The 13844-nt window shown below is 35.2% G+C and overlaps 1 protein-coding gene across 4 annotated transcripts in view; it reads right to left on the bottom strand.

The window, feature by feature from the left end:
- The window catches only part of PEAK1 (pseudopodium enriched atypical kinase 1), a 253250-nt gene that overhangs the window by 171096 nt on the left and 68310 nt on the right, over positions 1-13844 (bottom strand). The window contains exon 1 of one of the 4 annotated variants that reach the window (XM_045532731.1): positions 2378-2439. The exons of the other annotated variants lie outside the window; for them this stretch is intronic. The gene's annotated coding sequence lies outside the window, so the exon portion shown is untranslated. Of the gene's footprint in view, positions 1-2377; positions 2440-13844 lie in introns of those variants that run through there. 4 annotated transcript variants of the gene reach the window in all.

The raw sequence follows: 13844 nt of genomic DNA, 5'->3' as shown, positions 1-13844 counted from the left end.
AAGAAAGGAAATCAATATATCAAAAAAATATCTGCACTCCCATGTTTATTGCAGCACTATTCACAATCATCACGATTTGGAATCTACCTAAGAGTGCATCAATGGATGAATGGATAAAGAAAATATGGTACACAGTAGAATATCATTTAGCCACAAAAAAGACTGAAATCCTGTCATCTGCAGTAACACGGATGGAACTGGAGAACATTATGTTAAGTGAAATAAACCAAGCACAAAAAGACAAATCTTGCATGTTCTCACTCTTATGTGTCAGCTAAACATTTAAAAAATTGATCTAATGGAGACACAGAGTAGAATGATGGTTATCAGAGGTTGGGAAGGGTAGCAGGGAAGATGGCATAATGTAGGGATGGGTGCAAAAATATAGTTAATTAGAATGAACAATATTTGATAGCACAACAAAGTGACTATAGTCAACAATAAGGTATGGTATACTATAAAATAACTAAAAGAATGGAATTAGAATGTTCCTAACACAAAGAAATAATAAGTGATTGAAGTAATGGAAGGGAAATAAAAAAAAAAAGAAGAAGAAGAAGAACGGGGTCTCCACTCCTCATTAACCCTAAGAGTTCAGCAACAAATTATAAAGTTGAAATGTCATATGTACTGTTCTGTGTTAACAAATAAATTCAAATTGAACAGCTCTACAAGTTTAAATGAATTACTTTTATAATATTTCAAATGTTGTTTATACAGTTAGGCAAATATTTATTGTGGCCGTAAGAAGGAAAGATATCAGTAATGATAACAAACAGCATAACTATTGATATATATATAATAACCTGGATGTATCTTAAGGGAATTATGTTGGGTGAAAAAGGCCAATTTCAAAGGCTATATACAAATACTATATGATTCCATTTATATAGCATTCTTGAAATGACCAAATTTCAGAAATGGAGAGCAGATTAGGGTTGCCAGGGATTAGGAATGCAGTGGGGGAGGATTGAGGGTAACCGTACAGAGAGATCTTTGTGGGGGTGGAACAGTTCTGCATCTTGACTATGCTGTCAGTTAGACAAATCTACACAGGTCATAAAACTATACACACATATACACAAAACATAGAGAAATGCATGAAAACCAGTGAAATCTCAATAAGGCTTGTGGATTATACCGTTGTCAATTTTATGGTTTTGCTATTATAATACATTTTTGGAATATGTTGTTAATGGGGTGGGGGAACTAGGTGAAAAGTAGACAGGACCTCTTTGAACTATTTAGGCAACTTCCTATGAACATTTAACTATTTCATAATAAAATTTTTTTAAATGGGCAAAAAAGACAGGGTAAATGATACAAAAATCTCATAATTTACTCTTGTCAGAAACCCTTTATATTAGGGTTTCATGAATGTTCAATACACAGAGTGATAACTGGATGGGAAGGAAAATGATAGTGCAGGGGAGAATTTCTAACAGAGCTGAATAACAACAAAATGAGATCCTAGGCAGGCAGTGAGCTCCTCACTGAAGTATCTGAACAGACAGAATGATTTTCTGAAAAGGGATATGGTAAGAATGACTCATATTAGTTTATAAATGGGACTACCTATTCTAAGTCTCCTTTATGAATTTAGCAAACATATGGCATAAGTAACACAAAACCCACTCCCTCCCTTTCCAACTTGTGATCATGTCAGACATTAATAGATGGGACCATTCCTTCCCAAACGTCCCCTACAAGCTTAGGAAATTGTCAACAGGTGCTTCAGGCAGCTACTAACCATCAGTCAGAGTTGGTATTTGCCTTCCTAAACTACAAACCCTCTAACAATACGGTCAATATTCTATAATTCTTCAAAGGTGGCAAAACTATTAGACCCTAAATTCAAAAGTAAAGCTTTGCCAAACCTTGCACTTCAGCCAAAAACACAAACAACCTAATAGGTTCCAGAGAAGACTATCTCCAGCTGCAACAGTAATCATAATCACTATAATAATATGAAATTTAATAGCTACTCTGATCTAATGACCTACTAGCACTTTATTACTCAAAATAAATTAGAACTATTCTTACAGAAAAGGTGGGAAGTTATTTTGGGGCTATAATAGGTGAAATTCTGGCAAATGGAAGGTGAGCAATATTTGCCCCAAACATAGGGGCAAAAAAGCATAGTCAAGCACCACTTATAAAACTCAAGGCTTTGAATCTTTTGAGTGATATGCAAATATCTACAACTTAGAGCAAAACTGTTGAAGAAAATCTCGAATATAAGGAAAAATAAGTATATACTGAGTAACTAAAATCATTTTCTCTGAAGTAATCAAAGATTTAATCACTGATTTTGAAAGTTCCTATATAAAGGAAAGTAAAAGAAACCAAAATTGGCTGTCACTGCCAGACAAGAAACCTTTGCTGGATGCACAGAGGACTGTAGGAGTAGCTCATGATAACAGTGGAAAAGGGAGCTTCAGCTGACAGGCAGACCTAGAACACAGAGAAAGAAGGTTCTCTGAAGTGTTTTACTTTTTAATACGTTTTAAAGAATTTAAAAACCCAATATCAACCACTTCAATTAGCCAATACTATGAAATAAAAATATTGCTTGTGGAAGACTATTTTCTAATTTTGTGTATGATCAATTACTCTCAAATAGTTCTACCCCACAAGGCTATTTGTTCTAACATTACAGGCCTAATGCCAAATTTATAGATACACTCAATTAGAGCAAAGCAAACTGATTTGCCCTTTTGAGCAGTATTGCTATGGAAAATCTTTTTTTTTTTTTTTTTTTTTTGAGACAGAGTCTCGCTGTGTTGCCCGGGCTAGAGTGCCGTGGCGTCAGCCTAGCCCACAGAAACCTCAAACTCCTGGGCTCAAGCAATCCTCCTGCCTCAGCCTCCCAAGTAGCTGTGACCACAGGCATACACCACCACACCCGGCTAATGTTTTCTATGTATTTTCAGCTGGTCCAGTTAATTTCTTTCTATTTTTAGTAAAGATGGGGTCTTGCTCTTGCTCAGGCTGGTCTTGAACTCCTGAGCTCAAACAATCCTCCTGCCTTGGCCTCCCAGAGTGCTAGGATTACAGGTGTGAGCCACCGTGCCCTGGCCTATGGACAATATTTTACTCTTTCTTTGTTCATGTTCCTCATTTGGAAAATGGGAAAATGTGCTCTCAAAGGAAAACATCATTAAAGGGTCAACTACAAAGTAGGGTCAACATAAAGTTTTATTATAAATAACAAAATGCCTGCTCTGTAACAAAAAATTCTTGTGCTTTCTAAAATATTTTGGGGTTTTTCTTTTGATAATTATTGAAATTGCTAACACATGATGTAAAAGTAAAGCACTTCTCCCAATTCTCCTAAGCAGGATTGGCTGGCTCCCTCAGTCATCCACGGCCTCTCTTTATTCCCTAGTCCCCCTGCTATCAAGAGAAATCCTGCCCTTAGTCTTTTATCCCCTAGTGTCCTTGCTACCAAGAGAAACCTTGACCTTAGTTTTTGATTCCCTAGTGTCCCTGCTACCAAGAGAAACCCTGACCGTAGTCTTTGATCCCCTAGTGTCCTTGCTACCAAGAGAAACCCTGACCTTCATCATTTATCCTCTAGTGTCCCTGGTACCAAGAGAAACCCTGACCTTCATCTTTTATCCCCTAGTGTCCCTGCTACCAAGAGAAACCCTGACCTTCATCTTTGATCCTCTAGTGACCTTGCTACCAAGAGAAACCCTGACCGTAGTCTTTGATTCCCTAGTGTCCCTGCTACCAAGAGAAACCCTGACCTTAGTCTTTGATTCCCTAGTGTCCCTGCTACCAAGAGAAACCCTGACCTTAGTCTTTGATCTCCTACTGTCCTTGCTACCAAGAGAAACCCTGGCCTTCATCTTTGATTCCCTAGTGTCCCTGCTACCAAGAGAAACCCTGACCTTAGTCTTTTATCCCCTAGTGTCCTTGCTACTAAGAGAAACCCTGACCTTAGTCTTTTATTCCCGAATGTCACTGCTATCAACAGAAATCATTTGGTACAGAATTCCATAATAAACTGTCTACCGTCACTATACTGTTATAATTTGTATATATAGCTGTCTACCCCACTGACCTCCTCAAGAATAAAACACTCTACCTCATATATTTTATAACCCTGGTATTTAGCGTGATGCCTGCACATAGTAGGCCCTGGGGAAATTTGAATAATCACCGCAAAACCCTCTAGAGAGGAACAATTCCATTGTTTATTAGAATTTTATTTCCAAGTTTTTCTAGGCAAAATAAAATAGAGTAGCAACACCAACAATTTGCGCTGCGCCTCTGCAGTTCACTGTTTTTCATACCTGAAAGTTAAATGACCTCATCTTATCTAGACCAGCTAGTTGAGCCTTCTATTTCTTTGTGCCAAAGTTTAAGACTTTAGAGGCAGACAATGAGATTCTCAAGGCAGAAATCATGTCTTGTTTATCTCAGTACTCCTAGTACCCGGTTATGGAATACAGGCTCAATAAATGTTTGCTGAGTAAATGCATTATTAAATTGATCCACATCGTATTTTTCATACTGGCTAAAAATAATTCCGAATATTGGACCCATAACCCATGCAGAAAAATCCTGAAATATTTGTCCCACTAACGTTTGTACAGTAATTTGCTATGGAACAGGGATGTATCAAATTGAACTCAGTTCTTACGTCCTATGTAGAATGAAATCTGAAGACAATATGGGGGTGGAGGGGGACCCAGCTAGAATACATTCTCTGAAAACCTTTCCCTTAGTGTCACCATAGCAAATAGACGGTGCTGAGCTGTCAAGCACTTTTACACAGAGAGAATAAATGAGCAGCGAGAAGGCCACTGAAAAGCCAGAAGCAGTTAACCTCCTTGTAAAGTCTATATTTTCCCGGCAAATTAAAGTTTCCAAGAGGAAGTGCTACCTTTCTATTTTGGAACTTATTTTAAAGATGTTTATGAGGTCTTTAGATATACTTTCCTTCAATAATGCACAAAACCAAATTTTCTCAGCTTATACATTAAATGATGATTTTTCTAACTGGGATCTGGAAATCCAGCTACGCCCTACCCACTGCTTTCTTACACTTCCCCTTCTCAATGACTAAGATTTGTTTTTATATGAATTAAGGTCATCCTGAAATATAATCAACATATATTTATGGTATATGAAGTTCAATTTGAAGAATGAGTTAAGATTTTAAAAATAGCTACAAATATAAGGTAACCATATGAATATTACAGAGAACAGCTGACATAAATTGTAATTTTTAAAAAATAAACTATAACCATAGACTAATCTAACTTCTACAGTTTAGGATCTAACACTCCATAGTTTGAGTTTGTTTACTAAACGTTCTAAATTTTAAGAGAAATCTGAACTCAAAATATTCTCTATAGACAGTAAAATCTCCCCATTTGCTAAGCCACTTTAGCCATCTGTTCTGAACGCTTAACATCTCCCTCCTATCCTCCCCTCCCCCAACACACGGATTCATCTTTGGATTTTAGAGAATGACACAATGAATGCCAACATTAGAGGTCTATTAACTTTGATAAAGGAGACCATCAATAACAGGCACTTTCAATTATTCTTTTGTAATGATGACCCATAGTACCCCAGGGTCTTGGTAATCTTTCCAGTAAATAAGTAAACAAAGAAATTTTAAATTAGGAGAAATAAAAGAAAGGACACAAACTATCTCCAATAGAAACAGAAATGCAGAATCATTTTAAAACAAAGTTATACCCACTTTATAAGAAAGAAAATCTACATTTTCTCCTGCTATAAATGAAACTAAGGGCTAGAAAGTTCTAAGACTCCCTTCTCCTTGTTTAAATCTGTACTTTACATCCAATTACAGCATTCTTTGAATACAGGGAATATTTTTCTCAAACTTCCTGACTTCTAATCTAAGAGAAAAAGAAATCATTCTTGGCTCCTGGATGCAATAAACTGGCAATGTTGGAAGGACAACTCTCTAAGATGTAGAGATGGTTCTGAAATTTATGGTCTCTCATTTTCCCCCAATACAGAATCAATCTGGGTTTATAGTCTTGATACCATTTTATTTAGGCTTGACATGTGAAATGTATATAAAAAACATTACTGGTGATAAATGAGCGCATGCTATAGAGGCAGGCAGGTATTATAGCCAGAAGAAAAGCTATTTTATGTACCATATTTTGAAAATCTTCAGAAATTAAGTTTAGTAAGGCCAAATTATCCCAATAGGGCCCACTATTATTTGCTGCAAGTAAACACATTCAACAACAAAATACATCCAAAAATACTTATTAGAATATAATATTTGACTACCATCTAAAGCAAGCCTTTAGAATATACAAAGAAAATCTAAACATTTCTGATACAGCTCTTTGTTTTCCACAGTAATTAATATTAGCATTAGACAAATTATACTTTGAAAAGACTATAAATAACTAATCCGGATTTTAGAAATAAGAAAATATTCAAAGATTTTCATACTAAAAAGTGCTCCCGGACGATTACTAACATGCTGGTAAATATTATATTGATGTTTTAATAACTACAAAATCAAATATTTGGATGTTAGGTTAAACTGATCGCTGCATTCATCAGATTATGGTTCTAAATTAAGTAAATCATTATTGGGGGCAAGGGTATATTTAAACTTAAACCAGCCCATTAAATAAAGAAATAACCCAACGAATCATTGTAAATTCCTATGCCAGTAAGATAAAAACCCAAACTTGGCTCTAATGTATTTTAAGTATCTGTCTATATTTTTTAACACTCATATTTCACGTAAGTAAAGGGTAGATAATTACAAAACAAGTTTGTTTTTATAATTTGTATATAAATATATGTGACAACTGAACAATATTAAGTATTAATGAAACATTATATCAATAATAATAACGTATACCAAGACCTAATATTCCTTTTTAACAGAAAAGAAAAACTAGGTATAGATTATTGTTGGGTTCTTTTAATGTGAATCCTAAAAACCTAAAACACTGTATGAAATATTTAAAAAAATCCATACACATGCTAGATTTTTCTTTTGATATAGTTAGAATCACTCAAAAGATTGTCTAAAGGGTAATGCAACGTTATTACAAAAGCTAAAGATAAAATGATTAAAATTAAGGAAGATACACTTTGAAGACTTAAGAATTAATTGACAAGCACATTGTAGAAGGAGGGGAAAAAAAACCCACCTTGGTCAAAGCACCCTCAAACAGCAGCAGTGCACACTGACTCAAGCAAGGATGCTTCAATATCACAAATAACAGCAACAACTCAACTCCCTCACAGCTTCCTGACCACTACTCTGCAGTCCTAATGGAGATGACTCTAATCTGATAATAGAGCCTTCGCTCTCTAAAAACATGGCAAAAGATCACTTTACAATATACCACATAGATTTTAATCCATTGATTGGCCCATCAGTACACAAACATTTTTAAAAAGCTTTCCTGGCCGAGCACAGTGGCTAGTGCTTATAATCCTGGTACTCTGGGAGGCCGAGGCAGGCAGATTGTCTGAGCTTAGGAGTTCGAGACCAGCCTAAGCAAGAGCGAGACCCCATCTCTACTAAAAATAGAAAGAAATTATATGGATAGCTAAAAATATATATAGAAAAATTAGCTGGGCATGGTGGCGCATGCCTGTAGTCCCAGCTACTCAGGAGGCTGAGGCAGAAGGATTGCTTGAGTCCAGGAGTTTGAGGTTGCTGTGAGCTAGGCTGATGCCATGGCACTCTAGCCTAGGCAAAAAGAGTGAGACTCTGTCTCAAAAAAAAAAAAAAAAAAAAAGCTTTCCTGATATGATCCTCAATTTCCTCTTCAATGAACAAAAGTATATGTACCTTATACAGTTGTAGCAATGAAAGACAATGTATACAAAGCTTCTAGCATAGGGATTTTGCAGGATATCTGACACAATTACAAATTTTGAATATACTACAAAACTGTACAATAAACATCTTTAAAAAGAATGAAAAACAAGACCTGAATTAGAGATCTGATGTCATACAGACGAAATTTAGTAACTGAGAGTCTTTTCATTTGCCAATAACTAAAGGTGCCTTTTATAAAAATCACCTAAAACTATAACAAAATTAACAAAGGTTCTATTCAATAAAGACAACAAAGTTAAAATATAAGATAAGGAAAATAGAAGGAAGTAATATTTACTGGCTGCTTACCATACTCTAGGCATAATGCTAGAGGTCCATCACAAGAAATCTATGTGTTTCATTGACGTGGAAACTAAGCCTCTGACAGCTATTCATGCAGCTATTCAGTCACAGTGTTGGGATTCAACTCAGTCCATGTGATGGCAAAGTCTATTTTCATTCCACAGTGCCACACACAATTCACAGAAAAGTAATTAAAAAATTCAGAAAGCATAAACATTATAGACAAGACAGTTGTTTTTGAAGCAAAAGAATTACTTTCACTGAAACATGCAGGAAGCAACAATAAAAACATCAGTTCTGGATCACTGGAAAACTGAACTGAAAATCTACATACCAGTTAGGTAAACAAAGAGCAACAAGTCAAACACAGTAAAACATTTATTCACCATACAAGTTGGTTAGTAGGTGTAGAAAGACACACAAGGTATAAAAAGTTTTAGACTATAATTAAATTTCTTCAGAATCTAAAATGTAAGGCATTTCTCTATTTCCATGAAAAAGAAACAAATCACATTTATTTTTAATTAATGGACTAAAGTACAGCCAACAGACCATGGTGTAATTTTGCTGTTTATATAATAGAACAAGTGGCACTACAAATTTGCAATTTACTTGTAAAGCATGATTTGGAATCAAAACACAAAGCAAAACAAAATTGTATCTTGTTCTTTCTTCGCATCACCTGGAAGTTCTCCTCAGAGCAAAAAGACTGAATCTCCATTCTCTAGGAGCTAATATTAAAGGACTACACACTGCCAATGACAGAAAGCAGGGTTTATTGTTCCTGACTAATAGAACACTCAAGTTATGCTTACAGATAATGAAGGATTTTGTTTTGTTGATTTGTTGTTTAAGAACTCAGTTCTACACTGTCTACAGCCAAGTCTGAATTCCAATCTGACTTTCTTTTTCCCCCTCTCTGCCAACTAGCATGCTCTGGACCACTAGACCTAAGTTGGAGTGAGTTGGTTTGTAAGTGTCCTAATATTTGGTGTACTAAGCAAATCAGAAAGATAAATCAGAGGAGAAAAACCACAGTATATTCTAATGATACATACAAATGATTTTCAGGAAATGAACACAACTCCCATTCATTAGCAAGGATGATGTGGACATGACCATTCTGTTGAACTATATTGCAGTTTCCCATCACTGAGCTACCCTGTGTTAGTGCTGAGGTAATAACAGCAGAATGCATAAGTCAAAAAGGTATCCTTACAGCACTGAATTTATCAATGCTGTACTAAAGCGGGTTCTATAGTTTACAAAGGAAAACAAGGAGATAGGGAAAATGCTGAATACAATCTTCTTTAGCTTAGGGAAAAAAACATGTAATTTCCTTTCTCAATCAATTTCACTAAGTCAGTCAGTTAACTAACATCTTGTTTCTAATTTAAAGGTTGAGCCCACTCACCCTCTGAATCACAAGACAGAGGGAATGCCTAACAATAAAAGGAAAAAATATATAATTCTTAACATTTTAAATGCATATAGCATTTTGAAATCGGAGAAAAAAAATACTGTAAAATTGAAGTCATGTTTAACTGGGTTTTTTTCCCCCAATTTTAAAATAATACAGAAAATTTGAAAAACACAGGTCTCTATTAAAAAAAACATAAATCACCAGCAATCCTACCAGAGGTAACTATTGACATGTTGATGTATGTATTTAATTATTTCATCAAATGAGATTTTGTGGGTATGAGTTGCAAATCCAGAATCAAACCACTTACCATTGGTCCATGTTACCACCATCTCTTGACAGGGTTACTGTAATAGCCTCTTAATGTATCTCCAGGCTTCTACCCCTGTTCCTCTCCAGTCTATTCTAGACCAATGTCTAGATTTAAAAAGGTCCTTTTAAATATCAGTCATATGTCATTCCTCTGCTCAAAACCCTATAAAGGCTTCTCATCACAGAGTAAAGGCCAAAGTGCTTACCGTGGCCTACAAGGCCCTCCATTTTACCCCTAACCTCCATTTCTTTTACCCTATTGCCCACACACTCTCCCCACTAGTTCATTTACGCCAGCTAAGCTGACCTCCACACTCTTGCTGGAGCACACACAGTTCCTTCCACCAAGAATAGGCTTCCCCCAGATATAAACACAGCTTTCCTTCTCCCTAGCTTTTTTCTGGTCTCCATACAAATGTCATTTTTCAGAGACTTCCCTGATCCAACCTACACAAAGTAGCAATCTTCCCGTTTCCCCTCCTTCAGTACACCTTATCACCCTATTCTGTTATATTTTTCTCCATTGCACTTATCACTAATTGACAAATTATTTATTTATTGCTCTGTCTCTACTAACTAGAATGAAAGTTCCATGAAGGCAAAAAAAGGGCCTGTTTTTTTCCCCTCAGTGCTCTGTTAGTCCTACAACAATGCCCAGGTGCAGCAGGCACTATTTGGGAGTGAATGCCTGAACAACGGCATGACTAATTGGGATCAGAGTATACCCAAAATTTACACTCAGCTTTTTATATTTACTATTATTTGGTAAAGTATTCCTAATTATTACATAGCATTCCTGTATAGATATATACTATAGGTTGTTTCTAAATTCATAATATCAAATATTCGTGTATATGCTATATACAGTTTATACCTTGTATACACAGAATATCCTTGAATATATGTCTTCTTGCATAGCTCTGACAATTTCTCTAGGATAAATTATGTTAAGTAAAATTGTTGGATCAAAGGTATTTTGCTCAAGAATGCTTTTAATACATTTTCTAACTGCTCTAGAGAATGGCTTCATCAATTTGTTCTATCACTAGTAAAATAAGCTTACATTTCTCCTCACTAACAAGGGATATGTGGGTCCTTTTTTACCAAAACACAAAGAGCTTGTTTTTTTCCCTGAACTTAAAAAGGAATACATGGTCATCATATAATATTTTTGTTTAATTTGGTTTTTTAAGAATTTTTTAAATAGAAAAGTTAGAGAGAAATGTAAATTTTAGTAGTTAATGACAGTGACATTTTCCAAGCACCCTCTCTCACTCTGGCATTGTTTTAAAACAGCTTTACCCCAGCCTGAGCAAGAGCGAGACCCGTCCCTACTAAAAATAGAAAGAAATTATCTGGCCAACTAAAAATCTATATAGAAAAAATTAGCCGGGCATAGTGGCGCATGCTTGTAGTCCCAGCTACTCGGGAGGCTGAGGCAGTAGGATCACTTAAGCCGAGGAGTCTGAGGTTGCTGTGAGCTAGGCTGACGCCATGGCACTCATTCTAGCCTGGGCAACAAAGCGAGACTCTGTCTCAAAAAAACAAAACAAAACAAAACAAAACAAAAACAAAAATAAAAACAAACAGCTTTACCAATCTGGTAGATTTTAAAAGGTAAGGCATTTTTTAAAGAAGGTATCTTGTTTTATTTTCAATTTCCTTATTTACTAATGATATTGGCAATGTTTTCTCACATGTATTGGTTGTTTCTATGTTTTTCTTGACAAACTGCCCTGTTAATAACTGCCCATTTTCCTATTCAGGTATTCATTTTCTTATAGACTTTGAAGAGCTCTTCATGCATTAAATTAAGGTATTAAAGGTATTAAATTTTTATCATGTGGCATAAACTTTCACATTTGACATCTGCCTTTTTATATTTTTGATGGTATGTGACACATTTTTATGCACCCAAATCACTTTTTATATGTGATTTCTTTGCTTAATTTTACATTTGAAAGAGCCCTCCTCTATACAACCAACATGCTATCAATGGTGGTTTCTGACTGGGTAGAATTCTGGGTATTTTTGCTTCTTTTTGCTTATACATTTATTTTCTGTAATAACTATGTATGTTTATGTAAGAAAAAATTTTTTCTTAAATGTTAAAAATAGGAAAGGATTTCTCCACTACTTGATTATATATTTGCACATATATTTCATTATTTTATCCATCTGAAATCTTAGCTTATTTAGTACAACTCTAGTTTTATATTCTTGCAATTTCTAAACTAATTTTCCTAGCGCTGGTTGTTCACTAACTCATGGTTTCTTCCAATGTACTGAAATGACATCAATATCAAGCACTAATATGTATTTTTTCAGGACTCTAACTTGTTCCATTTCTTAGTCATTATCATAGAGTTTTAATTATTTCAGGCTTATAAACATCTTCTAATATATGGTAGTACAATTCCAACTTCATAAATCTACTCTTTCATTTTCTTTTAAACTTATTCTAGATCAATTTCAGACAAACTTTGTTAAGTTCCCCTATTCTACCTCACCTCTGAATCAAAAAAGTTAATTAGGATTTTTATTAGAACTGCATTAAATTCATAGATTTGGGAAGAAGCCATAAAATACTGTCTTCTTTATCAGAAATATCTAATCTCTCTACTTAATTCAAGTCTCTTTATGTTCTGCTGTAAAACTGTTTTAAAAAAAATAATTTCTGTCTTTTTTAATTTCTTTTAAATATTTACAGGATTTTTTTCCATTATAAGTTTCTAACTAGGTATTGATTGAATATTTAAAAAGTACTGATTTCGGTATATTTAGATTGCAACCAACTACATAACTTAATATTAGTTCAAATAGGCTTTCAGGTAATTTTCTTAGATTTTTAGGTAGATAATCTGTGAACAATGGTAATTCTGTCTTCTCTTTTGTAATGACTGTACCCACCATGCAATCATTCTGGTCCTGGCACCCCTTTGCTCCAGGAAGAAGTCCTCCCATTTAGCTGACCTGCTTGCTACTTGTTATACCTGGTTATGCTTGTTTCTCAAAAGTGGATGGTTAGTGGGATTTATGCAGCATCTCTTCCACTCACAACCCAGGCAGTCTGCTTTTCCACGGGAGGATAATTTATGAGTTCGTTCTCTATATCTTCATCAATTCATTCCTTTCATACCGTCTCTAGCAGAAATCCCTCTAATTTTGAAAAGTCCAAGAGGAAATGTTTTCATATTTCTCTTTGTATTAATTTTGGATCAGCAATGTTTTCTTCTATTTTTTTCTCACATGTGCTTCATCTCTCTCTTTCTGATATTCCTATCATTTGTACATTTTATCTCCAGACTTATCTTCCTTCTGTCTTATTTTCTCATCATTTTCATTTTTCCATCTTTTGCCTTTATCATCTGGAAAAGATTTTACAAGTTTGTCTTTCTGCAGTGTTTAATTTGCTATTCACTGCATCCACAGTAGATTTTAATTTGGCAACTGTATTTTACATGCCTTCAGAATCCCGTCAGAATGCTTCCTTTTCATTACTGATATCCAGCTTTATAATGACTAAATTTTTTTGAGAACAAAAACTTCAACAAATTGCTAGTTGAGAGATCCAGCAACCCGAACAGGGTTTGAGGGAGGGGTGTTGGTAAGTGGGAACTTAGTGACTAGGCCACCTCCTAGGACAGTCTCCTTCTAGGGAGGTATCATGAGTAAACTCTAGATCGATGAATACTGCTCACGAAGTACCAACGTTTCAGGTCTGAGAAGCAAGAGAAATTTGAGTGCTGTGCTATGCAAGAACGTGCATTAAGATTTTTCTGCCTTCCCCAAACTGAGGGTTTTCTCTCAGAAAGGTTCTCCTGAGGGGTTCCCCTTCAATTACTTCTTTCATTTCAGGCCCATTAGCAATGCTGCCTAACAAAAATTATTCTAGGTTTTCTGTCATGAGTGGCACTAAGAACCAGTTTCTAACACACATGCAGGTTTTTTCCC

The sequence above is a fragment of the Lemur catta genome, chromosome 1 (assembly GCF_020740605.2).
Source record: "Lemur catta isolate mLemCat1 chromosome 1, mLemCat1.pri, whole genome shotgun sequence".
Classification (NCBI taxonomy): domain Eukaryota; kingdom Metazoa; phylum Chordata; class Mammalia; order Primates; family Lemuridae; genus Lemur; species Lemur catta.
This window is presented reverse-complemented; position numbering and strand designations above follow the sequence as displayed.